This window comes from Ailuropoda melanoleuca, chromosome 8, assembly GCF_002007445.2.
Source record: "Ailuropoda melanoleuca isolate Jingjing chromosome 8, ASM200744v2, whole genome shotgun sequence".
NCBI lineage: Eukaryota > Metazoa > Chordata > Mammalia > Carnivora > Ursidae > Ailuropoda > Ailuropoda melanoleuca.
Genome location: NC_048225.1, coordinates 52,693,362 through 52,704,007, shown reverse-complemented (window position 1 = coordinate 52,704,007; position 10,646 = coordinate 52,693,362). Strand labels below are relative to the sequence as shown.

The window sequence follows — 10,646 nt, the reverse complement described above, 5'->3', positions numbered from 1 at the left end:
GAGATTTTATTTATTTGACAGAGAGAGAGAGACAGCCAGCGTGAGAGGGAACACAAGCAGGGGGAGTGGGAGAGGAAGAAGCAGGCTCCCAGGGGAGGAGCCTGATGTGGGGCTCGATCCCAGAACGCCAGGATCACGCCCTGAGCTGAAGGCAGACGCTTAATGACTGAGCCACACAGGTGCCTCAACTGAGAACATTTCTGCACAGAAAAAAAAACAAAAAACAAAAACAAAAATCATAGGGGCGCCTGGGGCTCCATTGGTTAAGCATCGAACTCTTGATTTCAGCACAGGTCATGATCTCAGGGTCATGAGATCAAGATCAAGCCCAGCCTCAGACTCCGTGTCCAGCTGGGAGTCTGCTTGAGGGTTTCTCTCCCTCTCCCTCTGCCTTCTCCCCACTGCTCACGCTCTCTCTCTCTCTGAAAGAAAGAAATAAATCTTTAAAAAAAACATAAAGTCAGACAAATGACAAATGGAGGAAACATTTATACATGAGACAGACAAAATGCGAATTCCTTTAATTTTTCTATAAAGCAATAACAAAAATGCCTTTGTTCATATTCTTTATCCAATTAGAAAGAAATAAAATTTACAAAAAAGAGAAAAATAAACATTTTTATATCTGTGAAAAGATGCTTAACCTCACTCAAAACAAAAGAAAAATCAGCTAAACAGTGAGCTATGCCCCTCAGATTGGCTTAGACCAAATAGGGTATATTTATGAGAGATCTGCGTGCACATGTTTGCAATGATGGGCAAGGATATTCGTAACAGCATTGTTTGGAGCTATTAAGGACAAGATAGTGATGCCTTTAGCTTGAGGACCATAGGGGTTCACTGCTAAAAAAAGAAGAAGAAGAAGAAGAAAAAACAAAAAGAACCAGTGGGCTGGATTTAGCCAGCAAGCCATGGTGTACCAACCCCCAGCTCAGATGAACAAAAGGCTAGAAACAATCTTGATGCCATCACTAGAGGAACGTATCTCATATCCCGAGGATGGAAAGATACAGAAGAGCCACCCCGTGGAAGAAGAAAACTAGGAGTCTAAGGGAGCCAAGGCTGGGAAGAAAACTTTCCACGGCATACCCCATTGCTCTGCTTGAAATGTATTCATACCATAAGTACATGTTAACATTAAAAAAAAATTAGCCCCCTACTCCCCCAAATAAAGATGTTCCCTGAAACAAAGGGATTCATGGTGAAGTCAGTTTGGTCCACGCAGGGATAAGCAAAGTTAAAGTGTCTTTGCTGCAGGACTGGTGGGGGTGGGGGAGTGGCCTTTAATATGCTACTGGCTCCGGAATCCTGAATCCAATCCGGAGGAGGACTCTGTTTGTGGCCCCTCCCATGCTTATTGCAGGACCACAGAGAACCTCTGCGGCCGGCCAGTGTTCTGTGGAAGGGATACTGAGAATCCCCACCTCCAGGAGCAAGCACGGACACCACCGCACTCACTATTCTATTCTCTGCCATATGCACACGTGTGCACACACACACACACACTCACTCTCTCTCTCTGCCGTCTTTCTTGAAGTGCGCTCCTCAGGTCACTCATCTCGTGAGATCCTCCACGGTCAAAGATTCTTGGGAAACACTGTCTGTCTAAGTGGAGGACAGATCATTGCTCACACATCTCCCCGACTTTACTACTTCTCTGTCTTTGCTCACACCTTCCCTTCCATCTGACTGCGTTTTGTTTTAACCCATTTCTACCTTCCAAAGTTCCAACTCATCCGTCAAGGCTTGGGTCTTAACGCTTTCCGCACCATGATGAAGGCTTCTTGGATCCTGGCAAAATTCTACAGATGCCTGACAAGTGTCCCCAGACCTTTCCTGAAAGAAAGGAATTACTCAGTGCCATAGACGAATGACTGAGGGAGGGACGGAGGGTGGGAGATTACATTAATAGGGGTGTCTGTGCTTGGGTTAGCGAGCAACGTGGTAGCTTGTTATACCTGTGTCCACAATTCTATTCATTATGGGTGGTGCAGGCAGACCCTCCACCCTGTAGGTCTGAGGGTCCCAAAGCAGCTTCCTAACCCAATCTTGGGCAGTCCCAGGGGTGGGGGAGATGTCCCTCTGTCCTGAGCCTCTTCCTCAGGCTCTCATTCCTGTGCAAAGCCCCACTGAGAAAAATGCCCACCTCCGATGTGGATCTCCAGGCGCCTAGCCACATTATGGGCCCTTGCCCTTTAGACTGTCCCCACAGGCACTCCAGGGAAGGGGGCACTGCCCTGAGTTGTTTTGACCAAAGAACCTTGTGGGGGTCTGCAGAAACGGAGCTAGTTTTCAATTATATGGTGCCAGGACACTGAATGGAGGATAAACTGGGATGGATGGGAAGGCAGTTGTGGCCCAATCTATCCCAAATACAGGTATGCAAGCTTCAAAGCAGCGCACCCCCCCCCCCAAGGGAAGGCTTCCCTGAGCCTCTCCCCTTCAAGGGTTGCTTTTAGCATTCTGCTTGTAACTAGCTGGTATTCTCAACAGTCTCCCTCTGGCCTCACTGGCCTCCCACACATGTGGGCCTCCGCAGATCAGGTACGAAGGATGACTCAGCTCTGTGTTCTCAAGGCCCCCAGGCTTGGCACAGAGTGGGCTCACCAGATGGAATAGTGGGAAAGGCTAGTTTCTGCTGCTGCCACTGAAGGTCCCTGAAAGAACAATTTTACTTACTGCCCAGAGGGTGCCAAGCTCTTGGCCAGAGTGAGCAGGAACTGGGAGCCCAGGCAAGGAGAGGCGATGAGGTGACGAGAGGCAGGGATGGACAGAGCTGGAGAAAGGACAAGCCACTTTGTGATTTGCCCTTGGGCATTCATTCATTAAACTCAATGAGCAAATATTAAGTGCCTCGTGTTTTCCAGGCCCTTTGCACATTCTGGCTTGTGTGTTAGTTAACTGTAGTGTGGACCTGGCTCTATGCATTCTTGGGCAAGTTACTTAATGTCTCTGAGTCTCAGTGATATTGTCAGTAATTGGACATTGTGCTCAATGTTTCACAAGGTTGTTCTGAGAATTACATGCGTTTATTTATGTAAACTGCTTGACACAGTTCTGCTAAATCGTTTGCTGATGTTATTGTTAAAGATAATAATCCTCACTCAATCCTGTGTGGTTAGTGCTCAGGCAGACCTTGGAGTCCAGGCCAGCCATCCAGTTCCTTCATCTAAGTGCCAGAGAAGACACAGACAGAGCAGGAACAGATCCCTGGCCAAGGGTTTGCAGGACTTTCTTTCCACTGGAGCTGTTGTTTTCCTGGAGTTTAGAGCCTGCAGCACAGGCGTGCATGCTGATTCGCCAAGCACTCCTCCAGGGAAAGTGGTATGTGGGGCCGGGCGCAATTTGCACATAACTGTGCAATAAAGGCAACTTCCTGGACTCACAGCTGAGGACCTACTTAAGGTGCAGTCCATTGCTGGGCCTGCAACATGCTGCTCTGAGCGCCTCCTCGCTCTGCTGTTCCTTCTGACTTACAGTCCGGCCCAGGAGAGTTCACCGCTTCACCCCAGGGCATTGTCTTACTGGAGTTTGAGGCAATAATAATGACACAAATGCATTTGCAAAATCTTCCACTGTTCCCAGTTTGCTATCATATTGATTTCATTTGATCTCCACATTTTTTTAACAGATGGAGAAACGGAGGCACAAGGAGTTAACTTGCTTATCTGAGGTCCTAGTACTGGTCACGAGGTATATTCACAGTCTAACGGTGATTCAATTCCCTAACACCTGACACTCACTGGGTGCCTCCTAGAAGCCGGTGTCCACTGGAAGTTCTCTACCCACATTCAGTCCTAGTAATCCTCACAACCACCCCATGCAGCAGAAACTGTTATCGTTCTCCCCCAGATGACAGAGATCAAGTAACTGACCCAAGGATACACAGCTGGTAGGTGGTAGAGCCAGGGTTCAAATCCAGACAGTTGGGCTCCACAATCAACATTCTTAATCTCTCTGTCCGGGTTTCTTGACTTCATGCAATGGACATTCGGGGCCACAAAGCCCTTTGTTCTGGGGGGTCGTCCTACCCACTGAAGGTGTTGAGCGGCATTCCTAGCCTCTACACGCTAGACGCCAGTAGCTTGCCCCCTGCAGTTGTGACAACCAAAAACGCCTCCAAATGCTGCCAAATGTCACTTGAGGGTTGAAATTGCCCCCAGTTGAGTACCACTGCTCTGTGTTATACTGTCCTAACACGACAATATATAGGGGTTTTTTTAAACTACGGCAACCCCTAATTTTAGACAAAATATGTTCTACGGACCTCTTTCCAAAATGAGTCAACATTCAGATTCAAATAACCTTAACTGCTCACCTCCTATGCCCAGGCAATTTATAGACGTTTAAAAAATGAATTGATGCTCAGGGAAATCAAGCAACTTGCCCTGAAGGATAAAGCTAGTATGTGGTAGAACAGGAACATGAATATCGGTCTCAAGATCCACATGACGAACTTTTTTGGGTAGTATTTATTTTGAAGTGACATATTCAGTACTTTCTCAATTCTAAGATACACTTTCTCCCCACAACTTAATGGTTTTGAAACTGAGATGCAATTTAAAACCAATGTGTGTTTATAGTGGAGATATTTTTTTTATCCCCCTAAAAGCTGCTATTAATTAAAAGTGTGTCTCATAACTAATAGCCTCTTAGAATTGAGAATTGAGGGCCAGAGCTGTGAACATGGAAGACGCTAATGGAGTCAGATGGGAAGGGAAGAGACAGAGCAGTAGCCCTGCCTGTGTGGGAGGACACCAGGTCTGCTGCCCCGACTGTCCTCCCAAACTCTGCATCCCTCCCTGCTGACCCCTGTCCAGCTCTTAGTATCTACCTCATGCCACACTCCTCCAGGAATCTTTCCAGGTCCTTTGGCGTGAAGCTCATCCTTTCCTAATTTCATCTAGGAGCTTTTTTTCTATCCGAGCATTTCAGTGACATGAGAGCATATATAGCTGACTAAACATTATCTCCTTAATTATGGCGATATTAGCATCCTTGCTTTACAGATGAGAAGACTGAGGCCCAGAGAGGGGCAGTAACTTGACTAACCTCTCTCTTAAGGGCACGGAAGCAAAGTGAGCCTCTAGGTTCTTCATGTCATCAGTATTTCCTGCTTGTTCTGGGAGTTTCCCATAACCAGCAGTCAGGTTAGCCAAGCCTGCCCTTGGACAAAGTGGCATACCAAGCTGTGTTGAGGTTTGCCTGTGATTGCCCAATCAACAGAGTGACATTTGAAGTCAGGGAGGTGAGATGGTTCACCCGATGCCACACAGTTCCCAAGCAGCAGCACTGACTGGTTGTCCTCACACCAAACCTCTGCTACTTACTGCTGGTCTGTCCAACCCTGCCCCTTCTCTCATTCTGATGCTTTCAGGTCCCAGCCAGGCCTGCCTCCACTCTCACCAGCAGGAAAGGGACAGCAGTCTCATCCAGACCTCCCCAATGAACACCTACATCCCTGCTCTCATTGATGTCACAGGGGTTGTGGTCTGGTCCCTCTGGCATAGCCCACCAATGCTCGAACTCTTCTAGAGCTGGCCTCAAATCCCTCATTTAGCAGAGTGATGCGCACGGGACCCTTCCCCAAACACCAGACTCCGAGTCAGAGAGCCACAGAGCTAGAGATTTCCAGTGGTGCTGCATTTTGGCAAGTCAGTTGGGGACGACACCGCCATTCTCACAGGTTGTCATGAAGACTGAAATGACATAATGTCTGTGAAGACCCTTGGTACACTCTCAAGTACTGTGGTGGAGTTGAGGCTAGCTGCACAGTGTTTTGCAGGGACACGGGCTCTGGCTTTGGACAGACATGGACCATGTGACTGCAGGCAAATAATTTCCTTGAAATTCAGTTCTCTCATGGGGATAATGTAACAACCTCATCAAAATGTGGGTCTTAATGAGATCGTATACATAAAGGATCTCATACAGTGCCTGGCATACAGGAGTCACCCAGTAAGTATTAAATTCCTTCCTAAGCGCCATTACATGAAGCATAGAAGAAACCATTACCTTGGGGCGCCTGGGTGGCACAGCGGTTAAGCGTCTGCCTTCGGCTCAGGGCGTGATCCCGGCGTTATGGGATCGAGCCCCACATCAGGCTCCTCTGCTGTGAGCCTGCTTCTTCCTCTCCCACTCCCCCTGCTTGTGTTCCCTCTCTCGCTGGCTGTCTCTATCTCTGTCAAATAAACAAATAAAATCTTTAAAAAAAAAAAAAAAAAAAAAAAAAAAAGAAGAAACCATTACCTTAATTCTATTATTTAAGCAAGCTGATCAATCTCATACTATGGGTAGAGACTTAAACCTTGAATAAGCACGGAGATTGCTAATGATTTTAAAGCACCAGCAGCCACCTCTGTGTTTAGCCATCTATCACCCAGGGAGACTGCAAAGCCGGACAGGGAATTGCAGCCCAGAGGAAAATGCCACTATTAATGGGGGTAATTTAAAAGTGCACATCTCTCCCTCCACACTGTTCCAGGTCTGCTCCCCTTCTCTATAAAAAGGCTGGAGCCGAGACGCAAACAGGTTCTAAAGAGGGCAATGAAAATTATACGGGTTGTGGTTTGAGAAGGGAAGGAAGAGAAGAAAAAACAAGGCAGAAATTACTTGACTTGGAAAGGAAGGGGTAAGACGGGTGATAAATAAGAGGGTATTATATGGCAGGGGAGGGTGGTGAGTCACATGCCAAGGTCATTATTGTGGCAGGGCCTGGAGGGACCAAAGGGATCATGTCTCAAGACTTGGAACGCTTCGGAAGACTATACAAATCACAGACGTTATTAATTATGATTAACAGTGACCAATGTGGAGTTTGCTTTTTAGTTCAACTGTGTTCTCTTATTTTCTAAACATGCCCAGAAACTGCAGGCTGGAGTCTGCCACACACATCTATGGCCTATGAAGGACTCTGCTCCTATGGCAGCTCACATAGGCAAGGAGTGTAGGCTTAGCATCTCTTGGAGTGTGCCCTAACCAGGGGGTGATGGTTAATTTCTGAGCAGGAATTTCAACAGGTTTCAGAGATTGGACAGCTCCAGATGCCTTTCCATCCTCATCTCCAGTTGCTTTGCCCTCCCCTCAACCCTGCAGCCACTCTGAATTTCCCAATGGTCCTAAAACACATCTTGGACCTTCCCTCAATAAAAACAAAGCACCTATGCCATGCCAGGCACTGTTTCAGGCAGTGGGACACAACTGCAGTGAACACAAGGTCTCGGCCCTTAGAGAACTTACATACCAGTATGCAAAGCCCAATCATTTCTCGTGAAGGTAGGCTAGTTTTAAAAAGGGGAGGCAGAGAAAGCTTTTCTGTGGAGATAATATTTAAGCAAAGATCTAAATGATGCAAAGGTGAATAACTGGGTTGATAGCTTTTAAGGCACAGCAGGTATGAAGGTCTTGAACGAGCTTCTCTGAACGAGCTTGGTGAGAAGGAGAAACCAGAAGGAACCCATAAAAGCTGGGCAGGGTGAACAGGAATCAGACTAGGAGATGCCAGAGCCTGGCATGGACCAGATCACGGAGGTCCAGAGAGTGGCAGTCAGAGCCTGGATTCTGGTCCAAGACCACTGGGAAAGGCTGAGAAGAGGAGGTCCTTGATCGCTCTGGCTATTAGCTGGAAAATAAACTTGGAGGGAAAGGTAAAGAGAGACGGCAGTGGTTTGAACTGCAGTGGTAACAGAAGAGGTGGTTAAGAAGGAACTGGGGGCAAGAGGTGGGGGTGCACCAGTGACAGACACGAGCTGGGCCTTAGGAATTCCCAGCCTAACAACTTGCCACCAGGGTCAACGTCTTATCTCTGTAGCAAAAACACCTGGCAGGATGTCTGGCATGATGTGTGTTAAATGGAACTGGAAAAGTAGTAACAAATCTTCCGGAAGAAAAATGTTTTCATGTACCTGATCTTGAAATCTGAATTTTCTATTTAATCCCTTCCAAGATAGGAAAAATATATGTGCTATAGAAAATATGGAAAATAGAAATGTCAAAGAAGAAAATTTTATAAATCCTCATACTCCCACCACCTGGAGCTACTCATTAGTATTTTGATGTACTTTCCTCCAAGTCTTTTCATACACATTTTTAAAAAGATGGATATTTCTACTCTGAGGAGGAGCAAACTGGTTGACCCGAATCAATTGGTCAGTGTTTGAATCCCACTGCACCACTGAATGGCCCTGGACAAGTCACTTTTGGATCCCTGAAATGAGGATAGCAAGAGCTACTGCTCAGGTTATGGCGAACCTCAAAACCTGAGGCATACAAAGTACCTAAGAGGACATAGTGCATAGTGAGCACGCAACATACAGCCGCTGCCGGTACGAAAAGGAAGTCCAAATCCCACAAGATGTAATCATAAGGAAAGCTTTCAACATTTTATTTTTTTAGGATAAAGGCTTTGCAAATCCATAATCTAACCACGTCTTCTTCTAAAGAAAAATGATCATACCAAGAATAGGAATTTGCCAAATAAGATGTAAGCAATCCCAAACATTCTTAAAACCAAAATTTTATGGTAACACAAAACAGAAATGCGCCAAGAACTAGCCCCAGGCCCTGGCCTGCTTAATAAATCTCTCTCCTATAAAGCGGACATACTTTCGGGCTTACCGTTCACGTTAGTACCAGTTTAAACGGTGAACACTGCTCACCTGCCAAGAAGCGATTCCTTCAGCTTTCCATCCTCAGTTACGTCTGTGTGGTACAACAGAGCGCAGCCGTGCCGGGACCCTTCTGTTCTCCCCTGGCCTCTGCCACCGCCGAGCGGCATCATCCTGAACAAGACGTCCTGTCCAGTCCTCTGTAAAATGAGAGGTTGTCTATGTGTCTATGTAGTTTCCAAAACTCCTTCTGGCTCTGAAACACTACTGCCATGTAGATTTTACAGTTTAATATGTGTAACAGTGGTTAGATGAAGAAAAACCCTATCTTTAAATAGGATACTGAATATCACGATGATGAGCTACTGTTTCGGAGGGGGGAGATGAATGACATGATGGTTGACTCTTGAACAAAACAGGTTTGAACTGCATGTCCATCTACGTGTGAATTTTTTTTCATTAAATAGATTGGAAAATTTTTTGGAGATGTGCAACAATTTGAAAAAAAATCATAGATGAACTATAACCTAGAAATACCCAAAATTTTAAGATACACTTAGGTACTATTGTAAGAATAAAGTATATAAGAACATAAAACATACAAAATATGTGTTAATCGGCTTTCTATGCTATCAGTAAGGCTTCTGGTCAACAGGAGGCTACTGGTTAAGTTTTTGAAGAGTCAAAAGTTACACACGATTTTCAATTGTGCCGGGGAGTCAGTGCCCCTAAACCCTGCATTGTTCACAGGCCAACTGTATATAGGTACATTTCTAATACTAAGGTACCAAGTCACATTTTCATTGAGAAGCAAGAGACTAGCTTAAAAACATTTAGGGTCATGAAGTCCCATGTACATGCAATTTTCAAAAGTGGATCTACTCTTAACAAATGCCGATTTCTCAGTGACTTCAAACCTATTCCAACTGTACTTATTGGCAATTGTTGGCTTATCTGGCTTAGTTTTATATACCAATGCCAACTAAATGAGGCAATACATGGGAAAAGAAATATTCTTGTTTTTATAGGTTTCTGCAAGGCTGTTTGTTGCCTACTCTCTACTCTTAGCTACAAACAGGGAGACACGAGAGTCTCACCAGGGCTTACATCTAGTGAAGAGCAAGGCAAGCCTGGGGGCCAACTGACTCAGATTTCAAAGACAGAGAGCCTCCAGAAAAGTGACAACCAAGCTGATGTCTGGAGGGCAAACAGCGAGGGTGGAAGGGTAATAACTGGAGACAAGTGTACCTGGGGCGTCACCTCCTTGAGTCAGCTCCACTCACACCATGGGTTTTCCTCTAGTGAGGGTAACCATTAAGTCCTGCTTTGCTCTGGATAGTCCCGGTTTATCTGTTATTCTGGCATAACTATTAAAGGGCTTCCTTACACTCTCAAAAGTGCCCTGGTTGGGAGGAGCTGATATCAATACTCTATGTGTAGCCCAGTTCCTGGCAGATCCTTACTTGCAGGTCTGGCTTCCCCATGTGACTCAGCCCCCTTTAGTATGGGCTCAATTTTATTTACCCTGGCATCCATGGCATGGGCTCTACCTCATTCATATTTATATCCATGACACCTAGCCTCATGCCTGTGGCTAAAGAGACTGACCACTATAGGCATTCAAGGCAATATCTGAAATTCACATGAAAAACAAATACAAGGGACAACAGATTAGATTCCTAAATCTTTACATCAAGCTAAAATCCTGGTTCCAAGTTCACTAGCCGCATGACCTTCTAATCCTTTGGTTTTCACCTGCAAAAAAGAGGAGATACTCTTTTTCACAGGGTGGGTAATTTTAAATGCGACGATCCCGGTAAAGTGCTTTCGCACAGCACCCAGCATGTAGGGAGCACTGTCAGCAGCAGCTACCACAGACAGGATGACCACTCCTCCTGTTACCACAACCGTTTTTGCTGTAGGAAAACCAAACCGGCACCTAACAAACATCCAGCAGGGACTCAGTAAGTGTGTGTTAAGTGAATGCTTGGTCTCATGCTAGGTGCTGGCTGCAGACCAGATTCTTGGATTACAAGATTC

The 10,646-nt window shown here is 45.9% G+C and overlaps 1 long non-coding RNA gene across 1 annotated transcript; it reads right to left on the bottom strand.

The window, feature by feature from the left end:
* Positions 1–230: 230 nt before the first annotated feature.
* LOC117803359 lies at positions 231–6,070 on the bottom strand. The gene is made up of 3 exons (XR_004627149.1): positions 6,016–6,070; positions 2,680–2,776; positions 231–1,836 (listed from the first exon to the last, which is right to left on the bottom strand). It is a non-coding gene; the product is annotated as an uncharacterized LOC117803359 (long non-coding RNA).
* Between the last annotated feature and the right edge of the window lie 4,576 nt (positions 6,071–10,646).